Raw genomic sequence first — 17,995 nt, 5'->3', positions numbered from 1 at the left:
TGTGTAAACCTTCTACCAGATCATTAATGAATATGTTGAAGAGAACAGGTCCCAATACCGACCCCTGCGGTACCCCACTGGTCACAGCGACCCAGTTAGAGACTATACCATTTATAACCACCCTCTGCTTTCTATCACTAAGCCAGTTACTAACCCATTTACACACATTTTCCCCCAGACCAAGCATTCTCATTTTGTGTACCAACCTCTTGTGCGGCACGGTATCAAACGCTTTGGAAAAATCGAGATATACCACGTCCAATGACTCACCGTGGTCCAGCCTATAGCTTACCTCTTCATAAAAACTGATTAGATTGGTTTGACAGGAGCGATTTCTCATAAACCCATGCTGATATGGAGTTAAACAGTTATTCTCATTGAGATAATCCAGAATAACATCCCTCAGAAACCCTTCAAATATTTTACCAACAATAGAGGTTAGACTTACTGGCCTATAATTTCCAGGTTCACTTTTAGAGCCCTTTTTGAATATTGGCACCACATTTGCTATGCGCCAATCCTGCGGAACAGACCCTGTCGCTATAGAGTCCCTAAAAATAAGAAATAATGGTTTATCTATTACATTACTTAGTTCTCTTAGTACTCGTGGGTGTATGCCATCCGGACCCGGAGATTTATCTATTTTAATCTTATTTAGCCGGTTTCGCACCTCTTCTTGGGTTAGATTGGTGACCCTTAATATAGGGTTTTCATTGTTTCTTGGGATTTCACCTAGCATTTCATTTTCCACCGTGAATACCGTGGAGAAGAAGGTGTTTAATATGTTAGCTTTTTCCTCGTCATCTACAACCATTCTTTCCTCACTATTTTTTAAGGGGCCTACATTTTCAGTTTTTATTCTTTTACTATTGATATAGTTGAAGAACAGTTTGGGATTAGTTTTACTCTCCTTAGCAATGTGCTTCTCTGTTTCCTTTTTGGCAGCTTTAATTAGTTTTTTAGATAAAGTATTTTTCTCCCTATAGTTTTTTAGAGCTTCAATGGTGCCATCCTGCTTTAGTAGTGCAAATGCTTTCTTTTTACTGTTAATTGCCTGTCTTACTTCTTTGTTTAGCCACATTGGGTTTTTCCTATTTCTAGTCCTTTTATTCCCACAAGGTATAAACCGCTTACACTGCCTATTTAGGATGTTCTTAAACATTTTCCATTTATTATCTGTATTCTCATTTCTGAGGATATTGTCCCAGTCTACCAGATTAAGGGCATCTCTAAGCTGGTCAAACTTTGCCTTCCTAAAGTTCAGTGTTTTTGTGACTCCCTGACAAGTCCCCCTAGTGAAAGACAGGTGAAACTGTACAATATTGTGGTCGCTATTTTCTAGATGCCCGACCACCTGCAGATTTGTTATTCTGTCAGGTCTATTAGATAGTATTAGGTCTAAAAGTGCTGCTCCTCTGGTTGGATTCTGCACCAATTGTGAAAGATAATTTTTCTTGGTTATTAGCAGAAACCTGTTGCCTTTATGGGTTTCACAGGTTTCTGTTTCCCAGTTAATATCCGGGTAGTTAAAGTCCCCCATAACCCCCATGACGTTTCTGTAAAGTCTTAATATTTCCAACGCTGCCCCTTATTTCTCCAGGCTCCTGCCATTCACTCCGGCAGCTTCCGGGCTAATCAGTCCTTGAAGTTCATCATAATGTCTGTGTTTTGTTTGTCCACCTGCTTTTTGAGGATATGGAGGGGACACAAGACTTTTCTCCAAATAGTGCAAATACCTTTGGAGGGCACGCCAATCCTTTCACCTTGTCTACATTTTAAATTTTGAACGAGTGTTCCCAACCTAGCTACCATGTGGAATATTAGGACCATCACCATGTGGGCAATGGGGGCTTATAAATAATTGGCCTGATACAGTTCTCCTAAAAAAGAAGCGTCTTAAAAAATAAAATAAAACAATAAGTGATTTGTAAGGAACTCATGATCTCTAATGCCCGAGACTTTCCAAGCAGTGACAGACACTACCCATTATGATGATTTTCACTTGACCAGCCAACCATCTAAGGTATAGGACATGTTATCCTGGAGGAAAAAGGGTTGGTCATGTTGAATATCAGCATGTCTGATCCATTGTTCTCACAGGAGAGAAGACGCTGCTACTACAGGCATTTAGTAGTTTACCCCCTCTTCCAATTTATAACACGTACTCCTTTGACTAATTCAATTAATAGGCTCACCTCCAAGCCCAAGGTACAGGTGGGTTAACGGGCCACGCGTGTCGGTGCAGAAGATGGCTGAAGCACACAGGACACAGATAGCACAAGTACTGGAAGCGGCAGACAGGTAGATGAGGTACTGGAAGTCACAGGCAGACAGGTAGCTGAGGTACTGGAAGCCGCAGGCAGACAGGTAGCTGAGGAACTGGAAGCCGCAGGCAGACAGGTAGCTGAGGTACTGGAAGCCGCAGGCAGACAGGTAGCTGAGGTACTGGAAGCCGCAGGCAGACAGGTAGCTGAGGTACTGGAAGCCGCAGGCAGACAGGTAGCTGAGGAACTAGAAGCCACAGGCAGACAGGTAGCTGAGGTACTGGAAGCCGCAGGCAGACAGGTAGCTGAGGTACTGGAAGCCGCAGGCAGACAGGTAGCTGAGGTACTGGAAGCTGCAGGCGGACAGGTAACTTTGCACAGACAAACTACAAGTCTTAGGAGTACTGAAGTCTTAATACCAAGATACAGGTGTGTGTTTTGGTGAGCATTGTATAGGCCAGCAGACGATCACAAGGGATCATACCAGGTCATCTGCAAAGACCAACATGGACCACAACAGATTTTAGCGTACCAGGGTGTGGGAAGCAAAGCGCAATTCGGGGCAGGTGTGTAACCCCCGAATTGCGCTTAATGCGTTACTAATGTAATCTGGACCCCTGTAGACACCAAAGCCTGGGTGCAAACGCAAACTCAGCCCCTACACTAAAGACAAAAAATTCTGCTAAAACTAAAATTGCCAATGGAAGTCGACATACAACCGTGGTATTTAGATATAGTAATCGTCTGCCTCTGGGAGAATAAAAAGTGAACTGTCCATCAATATGCCATGCTAATTATGTCTACTAATCGGACTGAGGTTTTATCTGGACAGCAGATTTTTCAGCACAATGTCAGTCTGGGCAACAAAGAATAAAGCCTTGTATTGTCTGTGAAGGTTCTGCTAACCAATATGAATGCCATCAGATTATCCCGTGATTGGGACAGGTTCATATTGGACTAATCAAACCTTTGTAACCAGGTACTAAATATTTCTTCTCCCTGATTCCCGGACAGGGGAGGTCGTTGAATAAATCTCCTTTTTTTACTTCTTTCTTTCGTCTTGCATCTGACAGTCTCCCAGGAGAATCTGCAAGCATCTCATGAAGACAGTGCATCAAATCACCGGTCTTATCTCTCCGTTCAGTAAATGTTCTGTGTGTTGCTTAAAATTGTCCTTATAAATCAGAAAAAAATAAAACTAAACAAGTGATAAAATGTCTCCAGGGCCCAAGGACCACCGGGAGTGAAGCCAATCGGAATCATTGGAGAAATATGAAGATTATAGGGACACTCTAAATATGCTGCGATCACTTAATAAAAACTGGAAATGATGGTCTTGTAAATTATTAGTTATATTAACCCCTTCAGGAAGGAGAAGGCAGCTGCCCGGTTATACTAGAAAACACCCTTCTGGTCTGAAAATCTGAAAATAGTGTATTATATTGTTTCTATCATCCCCTAATATAACATACTTACAACATTTTTCATTAAAAAAATCTTAATGTATTGTTGGCCCCTGGTAAACCAATGTGATCCAAGTAAACAATACATTCAATTATAAACTGAGCACAACACGGTCCATTGCAGTGGGTACGTGCAGGGTTAGGGGTCCATAGGTATACCTCCGGACAGACCCATGTAGTGCTGCGTCCCATAAACAAGACTATATAATGGGGTGGCTTGGATTTGGGAGATGATTTTGGCTGGAAATGGGGTGGAATGAAAAAAAAAATGCAAACCATGGAGCCAAGTAATAATAAAGTAATAGTAAAGCTGTTGTGTAGCTAGAAGGAAGTGTGGCGCTTAAGGGGGTCCTGGCGTTCACCCTTCCTCCCCTGTACAGAGATGTTGATATCTTTAAAAAGTTTCCCCAGGACAGAACTGTAATGTCGCCTCTATCAGCAACAGCTGGTGCAATTTTACTGCAGGATCCATGAAGCCAGGCAGACAATCCAAGGGCAGGGCAGGCAGAGTTCACTCTGTATAGCAGTCATGCAGAGGTCAGGGCAGGCAGAGTTTGCCTAGTGCAGTAAACATGCGAGAGGTCAGGGCAGGCAGAGGACAAAAATCTAGGTCAGAATGCAGGCTGATTTGGTAATAGAAGCCAACTAGGATGATCGGCATTGCACAGATAAGAGCTTAGGAGCCTTATTGCTCAGGCAATGAGTGATGGAGGAACGTCCCTAAAGTACCCTGGGTTTTCAAGGAATTGGTTGGGGCAGATGGACCTATAACCTGATTTCCAGTCTCCTACACGACAACTTAAATCCATTTTTTCTAACCAGTAAAATAGCAAGAGGTCCCAAAGAGAAAAGAGTATGAAGGGTTGAGTTCAGTGCACTAATAAGAAGCATTATCACCATTATGCATAATGTATCCACCATGGGCAGGCAGAGTCAGGTAGACAAACAGGCACATTGATGTAGTAGAGCCAGATGCGCACCTTGGAATAGCAGAGTTGCATTGGCTAAATGGAACCTTGGAACAAAACCAAAAGGAAAACAAATCCGCACTGAACAGCTGCTGAAACACTGGTATAGGGTATACAAAGCTTGCTATGCGTTAAACAAGCCAGTTCATAGGATTTGGGTGCTCATTGAAAAAAAGGCAAAGTCAAACACGATATGCAAAACCAAAAAGCAAAAAAATAGCACTCACCATCCAAATGAATTCTTACTCTTTATTGTGGCATTAAAATAACAGCAGGGTCCCACAGGGAGAACAGTAGTGTCAGGAGACGACGGCCGTTTCGCGCTGCCGCGCTTCTACGGGTATGACCCGGGTATGAATTCTTACTCTTTATTGTGGCATTAAAATAACAGCAGGGTCCCACAGGGAGAACAGTAGTGTCAGGAGACGACGGCCGTTTCGCGCTGCCGCGCTTCTACGGGTATGAGCCGTAGAAGCGCAGCAGCGCGAAACGGCCGTCGTCTCCTGACACTACTGTTCTCCCTGTGGAACCTTGGAACAGTAGAGGCGAGTTGGCAGATGAGCTCCATAATGACGCAAGGTCCGCCATAGCTCGGTTAGTCTTGAATGCAGCACATGGCAGCAGTGTGCGCTAACTACCTGAATAAAATATACCGGGGAGGAGAGGAACTTCCTTAATAGAAGGTTGTTGATCAGAAAACCCATCCGATTAATTGTGCCACCCAAATATTGGTCCATGAACCCCTGTACACCTTCACGAGCCGCAGTCTGGGATTCTGGAGCCCAGCGTGAGATTTCATTGTTCCGTCCTTCCATTAACTCCACGTTTGTGTTTCGGGTGTCTTTTTGCTATGCGGCGTTACATTTTCTGTAATGACGTCATTTTACTGGTTTGCTAATTGTACAATACTTGACAAGTCACTGTCATTATCTGCAGTTGTTGTATCTGCTCGCTCACTAATTACATAAATATTACATTCCGTACAGTCAGACAATGAACACGGGTAACTGCTACATTGTATCATCTTTGTATAAAAAAAAATCTATGAATGAATGAGAACTTTACTCCAAAAATAACAGATTTCTTCCTTTCCCAACATGCGCCTTTAATTTAACATCACATATTTAAAAAAAAAAAATCCTGTAATCCAGAATCACGAAATGATTGCTTAAAGGGGTGGTCCACTTTTGGGGACACTTTTTTTTTTTTGTCACTTAAATGCATGTATTTGGGGCTAAAAATTAATTTCACCGTTTGGCTTTTTGCTTCCCGATACATTCATGTTAGCAGATAAAAGAGTCAGAAACTCTCCCACTGCCCGATTGAGCTCTCTGATGGATTTTCAGTTCACTCATTCTGCAGCCAGCAATTATCAGTGCAACACAGACGCTATAGAAGCCAAATGGTGCAACATATTTCATGCAAAAATTATTTTTAACTCACAAAACATGCATTTATGGTAAGTAAAAAAAAAAAAAAAAATTCTCCGGAGAAGTGGATTATTACAATTTTGCTAAAAGTATATGTACTTAGATTACTTAGAGGGATTGTCCATTTCGGATAATCTTTTTTTTTTTTTTTTTTTGCTAGAAAGGCCCCAGATACTTAACAGATCCCAGACCCCCAGTTTAATCAGTATGTGGGAATCCCGCAGCAAGTCTCCAGTTCCCCTGCAGCGCCTCCACAGGAGAAGTGAAGCATTACACAGTGAAATTCATGGGCTGGCAGTGCAGTTCATACATGTGCTGGGTCCTGCAGACTTCAGGATCCTCTTTGTAGCCGATTTATGATCCGTGACAACAGAACATTCAGCCATATTGGTAATCTTGTCAACAGGTGTAAACTATAACAAGACATATATTAATATAAGGGCATGAGGGCTGAAAGCTGTCTTTGTTGCTCATAGCAACCAATCACAGCGCAGCTTTCATTTTTTTCAGAGCTGTGTTAGAAATGAATCCTGCTCTCTGATTGGTCGCTATGCCAATCGGCTGCACTTGTGGACTCCCTGCCCTGAGAATGAACACAGGGGCAGCAGTGCACATGATCGACCACCGCTCCAATCACAAGGGGCTCTTCAGAGACCCCTTCCTTGGGATTAATGGAGATCTAAGCAGTGGGAAAGTTATCTCTTATCTCATGGATTGGGTGTCATTCTTAAACTTCAGAATACCTCTTTAAGCTCATTGATAGCAGACCAAGGCATGAACATGGGGAGAGCCCCCCAAATTCGCAATGAGCTGCAGTCTCCTTTTGACCCCTTATTCTTCCATTAACTATAAATAAGAGCATTGATTAGATTTGGGGTCCGCAGTGGCGTAACTTAAAGCTCGAGGGGCCTCAATGCAAAATCTATAAAGGGGCTCACAATTATCAGGGGTCTTTAATAGTACTGGTTTTTGGGCCCCCTTGACCTTCAGGGCTCAGGTGCAAATCACTCCCACTATTGTAGTCAGCAACTAAGGCGCACCCTACCGGTATTTTGGTTCCTCCACAGAGTTTTCCCACCAGGGGACAAGAGGATCCTCTGGTTTACCTAGTCTTCGAAATAATAAGGCGCCCCTAGTAAAATGGTCCCCAAGGTCCTGCAGAAAGGGGGTCACTTTGGGGCAATTGCATGCCTCTATTTCTTATGGGATGATGACAAAATACCCTAATAGGCCTCATTGATGACGAGGGTGGACAGAGGGGCATTTTCTCTGGCGGGTCCATGGAACCCCAATCGACATAGTTACTGGTCCATAACCTTAATCTAAGACTCCTGATTTCTTGCCTTGGTTGTCATGGCTATTATATCGCCATATTACATGTCACTTGCATAAGTTGATACTTGCTAGAATTCATCTCTTTCCACATTAATCAATCACGTGCCCCTCCTTTATCTGTTCCACCGTCTACCTTCCATAATTCGCACTCCCTTCACCCGTCTTCTCCTTCTACTCCACTAAATCCCGCTCCCTCCATCGCTCCGCTCTCCCCTCCTCGTCCGTTCTTCTGCAATAGGAGACAGATTAGCATTAAACACAAGGATGAGCGCTGAAGAATTTTTACCAAAAGCGTCGCCATGCCAATATTCTCTTCTTTTTTTTCCTGCTTGAGGTCTTTACATTCCTTTTGACGATCAAGAGATGTCAATTCTGTAACACAGAATAGTTCGCCATTAAAAGGTATCAACCACCGAGGACTCTCAATTCTAAATATTTTCCAATTCTGTAACATTAATATATGTGAGGCGACACCAACATTCAGTGCACAGGAAGGTTTTATTGGCAAAGAAAAGGTTAAGTAGCGTTGGTGGGATTATTGCGGAGGGGGTGGAAGTGTTAAATAATGCTGCAAATTATGTCACCAAGAGAAAATGAAAACAGACAACCTGGAAATGTACACAATTATTACGGCATGTAACTTATACGTTCATCAGATCTCCTCGGAATGGAATCTCTAGGGAAATGTTTGAAGATGTTCTGCAAGCTCCTTTCATTACCACTTAAAGGGGTGTTCCACTTTTGGGAAATAACCCTGGGGGACTGGGGTTAGCCAAATCCAGAATACCCTTTTAGGGCTCACGACAATAACTATTGCGTTGTCTCCTCCATTGTAAGATATTTCGGAACTGATAGGTGGGACTCCGGACTGACCGAATGTCACTGCTTTCTGCAGTGCGTACTGAGCACACAATAACTCCCGAAACCTAATGATAGGAATTTTTCAACATGGCTTTATTTACAGGTTCAATGACTATAAATAAATTATTAAAATACATATAGTCTCTCCGGCCTGTCCAGGTCTCCTGGTATGCCGGATCTTGTGTTACCACCTAGCATCACTATACTTGCAACTTCACTGCTGGTCACACTGTGGGACCAGTTCCACTCTTCGGACCACTTCCATGGGTCTCTCCACGAGACTCATTCCAAAATTTTCAACCTCACATGAGTCTCTGTCTGCACTCCAGACCCTCATCCTCACAGTGCCTTTTTACTCAGCCCAGACTGTACCCTTCTGAGTGTGCACCCCAGGCCTTCAACCTCATAGTGCCACCTGCACCACGGATGGTACCCTCCTGGATCACTGGCTCATGCATTTGTCTACTTCAGGTGCAGCTATCTGTTCCTCTGAAGTTTACTGGTTGCACAGTGGCCCAAAAGGTAAGGGGGCCCATATTTACCTCCAAAGGAGGTGGGATTGTGCACAATGATGTGTTGGACTGCAAAGGGCCCAGATGTTCTTCTTGCACAGTGTCCCTCTTTTGTCTGTGTCCGCTAGTGCCTACCTGAGGTTGCATGTACCTGCACTCTCTCAGTTCTGCTCCCTCAATGATTTGGCTACTTCTTCAGGCAACATGCGTTTGCCCTTCTACTCAGGCTCCTATCTCCTCTTACGGGACACTGTCTGCTAGAGCAATCCCTTGTTCCTCTGTTAGGGTTGGCACAGTCACAGTGGCAATCTCCCCTCCACAACCTGGTCCAGCACACTGGATGGAGTAAACCAGTGCCCAGGTGATCTCTCTCTGAGTCCAACACTCTCTTCCCAGCCTCGCTCAAACAACTGGACAACAGACGTCAACTCCTAAACTGCTGCAGCATTAGCTCGGCTTGGCACTACTCGGGCAGAATGCATTCAGGGGAATAATTCACAGAGGAGCAAAACATAGACAAGTGCACTAAACATAAGTCCATGTCAGGGCTGGAAACTCACAAATCTCACGGGTCATCATCCTCTTGCAGTGCTGAGGTCTGGCAATAAAATACAAAGGCAAATAGAATGACAGTGCAAAGGAGCAATGCAAAATCATGTGCGCTACATACTGAACCTAACTGGTGAGAGGGTATCTGTAGCCCACCTTCACCCTTTTACATCCCGATCCAGAACTCTACAACAGCAGTCGTCACATAGACAAGGAGTGGAGCGGTGGAAACTATTCCATTTTATTGAGGAATTTTGGAGCCCTGATCTCAGGATCAGTCGTGGTATCAGTAGTTGGACCCCTACAATCAGCAAGTTAACACCTCAAGACTGAGGAAAATTAAGGAAGAGAAAAAATTAAGCCATTTACAATATATGATGAAGTGCTTTAGAAATGTCTGATTTTGATCCCACTAGTCTTAAATAACGATAAGACAAAGGCATTCTGCAGGTGGGATACGATCCTTAAACCGGCCCACTATATGCTGCAAAGTCTCCTTCTGGCTGTAATGGGCCGTGATGGGATGGCACAGAAATACTGGCAGATGGACTCCTAGTTGGCAACACAAAAGCAACTAAAATCATTGCTCAAAGCAAATGCATAAAGACATTTATACACCTGTGGATGCAGATATGAAGGCCCTAAGCTGATGGTTGAAGGCTGAGTCCAAGAATTGCATGAAGTCTCTGCAAACTGCAGTGATAACAGGGGCAGGTCACAGGCCTTTCAGACCTTTGGGATATTTTCTGATGCTTAAGCCAAAAGTGTGGGATTGTGTGGCAGGTGGCAGCTAACCCTGGTGGTGGGAAGTCCTCTTACCTTCACCCACCTGCAGAGCAAAAGAGATATCTTGGCACCTCTCCGAAGGCCCCAAGAGGTCCCGCTGCCCTGCCACCCCAGGAGATATGGCCACTTTATAGGCACCTTCCCGACTACCCAAGATGGAGCCATTGCTTATATGCAGCCTATCCATCATGCCATCCATGCTCTAGCTTGCCACTGCTTCAACACTACCAGGGGGGCCATCTTACCTCCCTGACACCAACCCTGTGCCAGCTTTGCACTACAACTCCTGCTTTGGTGGCTGCTGACAGCACGGCCATTATCATTGCATTGAAGTTGAGCTCCAGCCACACCATGCCCATGTGTAGATACAAAGATCTGAGCAATGGCGATGTTTTATGATTGGTGCCACTTTTCTCTTCTGTATATTGAGGGATCCATTTAATGAACTCTGTCAATGTCCGGGCAATCGGTCACATAATAAATAATATCGTTCTTCTGGGCTGTTCGTATGACAGTGGTCATTTTTGCCGAGTGTTGGGTCAGGTTCAATAGAAGGCCAGTAAGAAGTGGCAGTCTGGGCATCGTGCCCTACTTTGAATATGCTTCACCTGGGCTGGAAGCTGCTATAATGTAGACAATAATGCCAGTACACTGGTTTCTTCTGCCAAAATGACTTCAGCTCCACTGAGCAGAAGTGTCCTGGCTGTGCCAGTCAATAAGTGGTGGGTGAAAGCCTTGGCACTGCCAGTCACAACAGCAAGTCCACTGCCAAAAGCTGGCGGCACGGAGCACATGCAGCCAGTCCGTGACAAGAGGAATCATCGTCGGTGCCAGTCACGGAAATTAAAGCTCAAGCTTCAGGTCTTCTATTGCCAATCAAAGTAGAGCATGCCAATTACACAACAGCGGTAGTCCAGTCTTAGGTACTAGACTTGCTGATGCCAACACCGAGACTTTAAACTGCTGGTAAAGCACCATCTCCGCAGATTACAAACACTCCCCTGGGCATTTATTTCACGATTGCTGTGCCAGTCGAATTCTGAAATGTGCATATCATTAAAGGAAGATTAACCCAAGCTTGGGCATGATGACCACGGCAGTGTTAACGCATTGTGCCACCCTTGATCTCCAGGGGGGTCTTTCCCGCACCTCACACAAGATGCCAGAATATCCCCCCTTAAGCCGCAATCCTATAAAGCACTGATAAAAACGTATAAAAGGGGTTTACAGGTCTGTAAATGAGAACGGCGTGGGTCTCCGAAGAACAGATGCCTTTAGAAGAGAGATGCTGCAGCTGTGTTTGGATTCCCGCTTGCACAACAAAGCCTCAGCGGCTCTTCTTTCAATACCGCTTACGCCATAATGAAGGCAGGTAAGCTGGAAACAACCGGACGCCTTTTGGCTTTTTGTCTGCTCGCTGGAAGCATAAAGCAATATTTGTTTTCTATGTTATCGGTGCCACTTGTACGGGTCGTACGCGGGGGACTCTAATAGCACATGAAAGCCAGGAATACAACGCCATCCCTCTGACTGGAGACCCTGTGATCTGCCGAGCCGTCGTGAGCTGCAGAGCAATGCACCGAGAGAACAGATGTCTACACGTGCGCTACAAGCACGGAAAATCCATTTCTTTGAATTTAATTTGGTCATTATGTAACATTAGCGCGGCAGGAGCACGGGCCGTAATGTAATAAGTGGATTACTGTCTCTAGTTAATCTGATGCAGTCAGTTATGTCTGTCTCTTCCAGTCTGTTATCACACGGGTCCGCCGTTCGTTCGTGTGGGTGGAAATGCCAGGTCTGTTAGAGCTCAAGGGAACAATGGTATTTGGGATGTACGGTAAGAACAAGATGATGTGTCCATAATTAGGAAGAGCGGGAATGAGACGTCCAACCTGGTAATGGGAGCGAGCGAGAGAGAAAGAGAGAGAGGCGCTTGCTTGTAATATCACAGGAATAATCTATTACTGTGTTGGTAGTTTCTTATATTTCAGTAATTTGTAGCATACGTATAAAAATAAAGGCACGACTGAGAACCCTCTAAAATCATGGCTAGTCAGGGGTGTGAAGAGTTGTCAAGAAACCCGGTTGTAAAATTGGAGATGAGGATCGTTTTAGATGGAAAACGACAGAGTGAACTACAAAAGAGCAAGTATCAATAAGGGCCCCGATCTCTGCTTCTGAGCTCAGAAGAATCTGGTGTTTTTTTCATTCCTTTCTGTGACTCTAGGCGTCAATTTCCCATCTCGTAGTTCCACTAGGGGGGGGGGGGGGGGGAGTCCAGGGCAGATTTGCCCATCTAGTGGCAAATGAGATAAGAGCAACCGGGCCCAGAAAAAGGAAAAGCTGAAAGTTCCCCACATAAGGGATGGTGAAGAGATGCGGGCGTGCCCAGATGACAGGCAAAGAACTGTATTCACAAGGAGGCAACGAGCTTGGTGGTCACACCATCTTACATGAAGCAACAGGTAGACTTGAACTGATGAAGATAGTTGGCACTTGCAACATTGGCTTTCCCTTGTTACAGTTTGCTAGAACTTGCAACGGTCTGCTGGCACTGTCCTCAGCTGCACCTCCATCACTCTGCAGCAGCCTCTGTGTCACTCCCTCGGCAGCGCACACTCTCACTGCTATTGTTACTCAGCTGCCTCTCTTACAGCACTCAGCATGTTCAGACGTTACTATCTCTTCTGTGACGCTTCAGACTGGCCAGACAATGAGATCATCTCAGATAACGTTATCCAAATGGATTATTTTCACCCAGCTCAGGCAGTAGATATCGCCTGAGTATTCAGGTAGTTGAGTTTCATTCCACTACGTTGCACCACTATTGCAAAATACAATTCTGCTGTTTTGTGATTCCAGCACTTCTATGATAAAGCTTTGCTGTACAACTCTGCTATTCCAGGGTCCCAGCACTGCTACATTAAGCTCCACTGTACAAGTCAGCCTTTCCATGGCTCCTGCACATCTTCATCAAGCTTTGCTGGGCAACTTTACTATTTATTATTATTATACATTATTATATATCTTTTATTTCACTGCGCTAGCTCTGCTACATTCAACCTTTGTTGCAAACTCAGCTCAACAGTTCTTCATCACGGAGGTCACTCTACTACAGCGCTGATCTGGTTCTGCTGCCATTGATCCAGTTCAGCTACTCCAGATGTCGGTGTTCTGGCTCTGATACATCTGCCCCTGTTGTTCCAACTAGATGCCTCTTTTGGTCTTTACTAGGCCCTCGGTGGGTGAAAGGTATCTACAGGGCATACCTCTGCCCATCTGCACTGTCTGTCCTCTACAGACTGGAATGTCCCTTACTTATCTGCTCTCTGAGATGCCAGAAGGGGCATGACGTTGCCTGGTGCTCTGATCCATGACCCAGTTATCTCACCTGCAACGTAATGAACATTTAACCATTAGTGCATTTACTCATATTCTGAATCCGCTACCCAGCAACACCCTGCATGTGGCATATCCTAACCCGGGGGTTGTATCTCCCTTGCAAACGCCAAGTCCTGATCTCATCAATCACCTACATCTGTTATATGGTACAAGCTTCGTCAGTCACACATCTGTCGCATCACGGAAATAATAAAGCTGCATTAGTGATCATTGACATCAGTCCCTGTCCCCAATGGGGCTCACAATCTAATCTCCCGATTTCATGCAGAGATAAATGCCTTATGTTCATGTTGATTTCCCTTTTGGCTCAAACGGATTGTTAATTTACAATTGCCCAATGGCTCAGAACCTCCATGATCCATATATCTGCATGTAGAAGTGGTGGGGCTCTTCGATACAGGGCTGGGGCAGTGCAACCAGCAGTATATGTGGTATCTAACTAGATGACATTGAACTATACCGAAAAAGGATTTGTCACAAATATGCATTTTTTTTCACCTGGTGTAAACGCCGCTTTTTTCCTGAATCCGGCAATGTTTTTCTTTTGTTCCTGCGCCTCTCCGTTCCCAAGATATGGACCTCTCTTCTATGTATATAACGCTACACTTTTTTGCCAAGTGGGTGCAGCCGTCATGAACACCGCCTAATTGGCTAACAAGTCTAGATTAATATACCAGGAAAAGGGGGCCATATTTCAGGAACAGATAGGTGCAGGAACAAAAGAAAAACATTGCCGGATTCAGGAGAACAGCGGAATTTTCACTAAGCAAAATAACGAAATATTTATGAAAAGTGCCAGGTCTAAAAAATTGAATCTTTCAGTCAGTTTAGTTTTTTTTCATTACAACATGTCAGATACATTTTACAATTGATGGAAAAGTCTTAGAATGGGAATGATAGTTGTGTTACCACGACCACAGATATCATCAAGGGGTCTCCAATCATGTCAGACAAATTATAGGTGTGAGAACAATAGGACCTGAATAATTCCTCAGATCAAAGTGAACGGCGCTCATCCGATGACGTAGTCTACGGACACATTGACCAAATTACAGGTATCAGTGAATGTAATATCGGGTACCACGGGCACACTATTATATCAATTACCTGCCACTCCAGTGACAGAGCAGCGTAAAGGCCACCATTAAATGTCCGTAATTGTCCATTATGAGAATTTATGTGCGGAAGATTCTCAGGAAGGGAAATTCTCTTTATGAGATCTGAGTTTTCAATGATAATCCATTTCTACACTTCATTAAATAAAAGCGGACTGAAAAACACAGATTTTCTCATTTAATTGAAAGTGAAAAAAAAATGAAGATTAGGTTTTATGTGAGGTGTCACTAATCGTAACATATCACACTGCGATGTGTCTGCGGACGTGATGCCATCCGAGATGTAGGTGGTTAACGACAAAGTCGTTCTAAAGAAGTCCTTGTATTTAGGAGCAGGAATCGGAAAAGAACGGGATGCAAAAAATTCACGAGTGAGAAGGACAAATTCCTGCTCGACCTGTCATAAAAGTTGACAGCCGTTCTCTCCTTAGGCTCATTGGGCTAGTATATGTAGTATCGATATCTGGGAGTTCAGAGGCTAGGGCTCTAATAAGAGTGTCCCTATTGCCCAATTTGGTATAGGCGTAAGAATTCTGTCTAACAGGAGCTGTGATCACTTTGGGGGCCAACTTGGACCACTTCTGTCACGCTGTGACGGTCTTCGATATCGAAGAGGAGCCTCAAACTGTCCCTGGAACTGGGACCCGAACGATCCCTGTCCCAGGGTACTCTTGAAGGTAGAGAGGCCCGAGTCTCCGACCTTACTATGCTCCTGTTAAACCCTGATCTGTCCCCTCCTCCATCCAATGAGGCCTGAGACAGAAATGTAATGTAACAAGACACAAAGACAAAACAGGCATAACAGAAAACCTCTATCCTACAAAACCAGTAATCAACAATAGGGAGGAGGATAGGGACAGGGAGGAATAAACTACATGGGAACAGGGACCAAGAGATAAACATATACGTACTACAACAAACCACAAATCACTAACAACTCCACTCCAACCATTTAGCCAACAGCACAGGAAGACGAGTCTTTCACAGGCAGGGACAAGAAGGTCTGACCAGTTTTTATAGGAAAAGGTAATGACCAGATCAGAAGCAGCTGAAATGGAGCTGTACGTTTCAGCACCAGAGGAAACTAAATCCATTTAATATGGGACACAAATCACACCATCTCTAAAGAAGACCTGCAATTAATTTCCCGACGTGACTGTCTTACTCCAGATCATCAAGGTGGATGTGACTCCCTCTTGACAATTACCCACCATTTCATAGGTGGCCAATGAGTTCAAAATCTCTAGGAGAAACTTAAAAATAACAAGAACTATTAAGGAATGCATGTGTTAGGTGTCGAGTTCCCTCCTCTTCACAGGGGGAATCTTGAACCACCTCCGCTGCGGTCTCCCATTCTTCTCCAGCCACAGTGGAGCCTGCTCAGCAGAGACGTCGGTTCCCAGGCTCAGGCTGATACTGGCAACTGGTTACTACTGTTCTTCCAGGCTCTGCCTTTGTAGCCAGTACTGGTCAGCGGTGAGCAGACGTCTCTGGGACTAAGTCTTGCTTTTCCCCTTCTGAGCATGCCCAGGGTAAGACCTCTCATTGGAGGTCGGGGGTCACATGCTCAGATACTGCAGCAGCTCCCATTGGTCCTCTAGGAAGGCCCTGAAGTTGCTCAGGTACTGTAGCAGCTCCCATTGGTCCTCTAGGAAGGTCCTGAAGTTGCTGCAGCTATAAAAGGTTTGCATAGCTGCACGGCCATGCGCTAGTATCAAACCAATGTATATGAGCTCAGCACCAGTGTGGTCATGTCTGGATGCGGTTAGGGTTTGGCTGAAATAAGCCCCTAGAGTACCGGCACCTCCGGTGAGGAGTTTGTATGAGTGTATTCAGGGCCTTGGCTGAAATAAGCCGCTAGAATACCAGCACCTCCGGTGAGGAGTTGTTTGTCTGTGTTCTCTGACTGCATGACCACAGTTTGCTATGGTTGGTAGCTGTGTACCTCTGTGAGGTTAACAGGGCACAGCATCTTGTTCCTAGCGACTCTGTGGAGTTAACAAAGTTCGCTTATACCGCCATATAGCGCCGCCATTTGCCAGCAGCAGGTTCCTCTCCTGCACGGTGGACCCCAGGTTGCGAACGCACCTAATAATACATATATATACTCGGTGAGTTCCGCCAACCCTAACAGCATGGCTTTTGGAAACAAAATTGCAGCACAATGTGAGAGCTATATGGCAGTGCTATGTGAGCTCTTAAAGGGAATAATATTTGGATATTTTAGGGACCATGGTGCTGATCTATAAAGCAGTTTTCACCAGAATTCCAGGATAAAACGTCTCGAAATGCCACAAAGTTTTCCCAGTCACGAACATTACGGGCCACGTACAAACACTCCTGCAAAATTCATCATAATGATCGCCACAAAAATGTATGTAAAATACAACAGAAATGTAGGTCAGCCCCTGTGGTGGCACCCGACAGCTGAATGATGGGGCACATTCATTAAAAAGGTATATGCAGAAAAAGGTCAACCCTTGTAAATTGGGCCCCATGTGTATTAAGCAGCACGGTGGCTCAGTGGTTAGCACTGCAGTGCTGGAGTCCTGGGTTCAAATCCCACCAAGGACAACATCTGCAAGGAGTTTGTATGTTCTCCCTGTGTTTGCGTGGGTTTCCTCCGGGTGCTACGGTTTCTTCCCACGTTCCAAAGACCTGTTAGGGAATTTAGATTGTGAGCCCCAACGGGGACAGCGATGATAATGTCTGCAACCTGTAAAGCGCTGCGGAATATGTTAGCGCTATATAAAAATAAAGATTATTATCATTAGGCACTGGGTTGGCGGTATTATTTGGGCACTGAATGGCAAATTCATTGGGCATTACAAGGCAGCATTGCTTGGGGGATGAATGGTACTGATGTGTAGTATTATTTTGATGCTATATGGCGGTATTAGTAAATAAGTGCATAAGGAAGACTTTAAACCTGCCCCTGGCCGCCTAGACCGAAGAGAGCATTGTGGGCCCGTGTTTCGGCATTCTTGGCATGCTCTGCTATATGAAATATTATAGACGTTTTATGGGTGTTTACATGTAAGTTTCAGGAGTTTATCAGCACTCAGGATGTGTGAGATATGGCGGTGGACTCCTGCTCTGTCATCTCATTGGAGAACTCAAGAGACGGCTCCGGCCCTGCGTGAGATGGCTGATAAGAGAGAAGTATTTTGGCAGCATCCTTATCTGCACACGGTGAATATTCTTATCTAATGACTATGATTTCATGTAGAAACAGTAGATATCACATACCAGCGGAAATTGCTACAACTGCAGGGCGTATGGCTCTGTGAAAACGTGAAGGATCCTA

Source organism: Ranitomeya imitator, chromosome 9, assembly GCF_032444005.1.
Source record: "Ranitomeya imitator isolate aRanImi1 chromosome 9, aRanImi1.pri, whole genome shotgun sequence".
Taxonomy (NCBI): domain Eukaryota; kingdom Metazoa; phylum Chordata; class Amphibia; order Anura; family Dendrobatidae; genus Ranitomeya; species Ranitomeya imitator.
Note: the sequence above shows the minus strand (reverse complement) of the source record.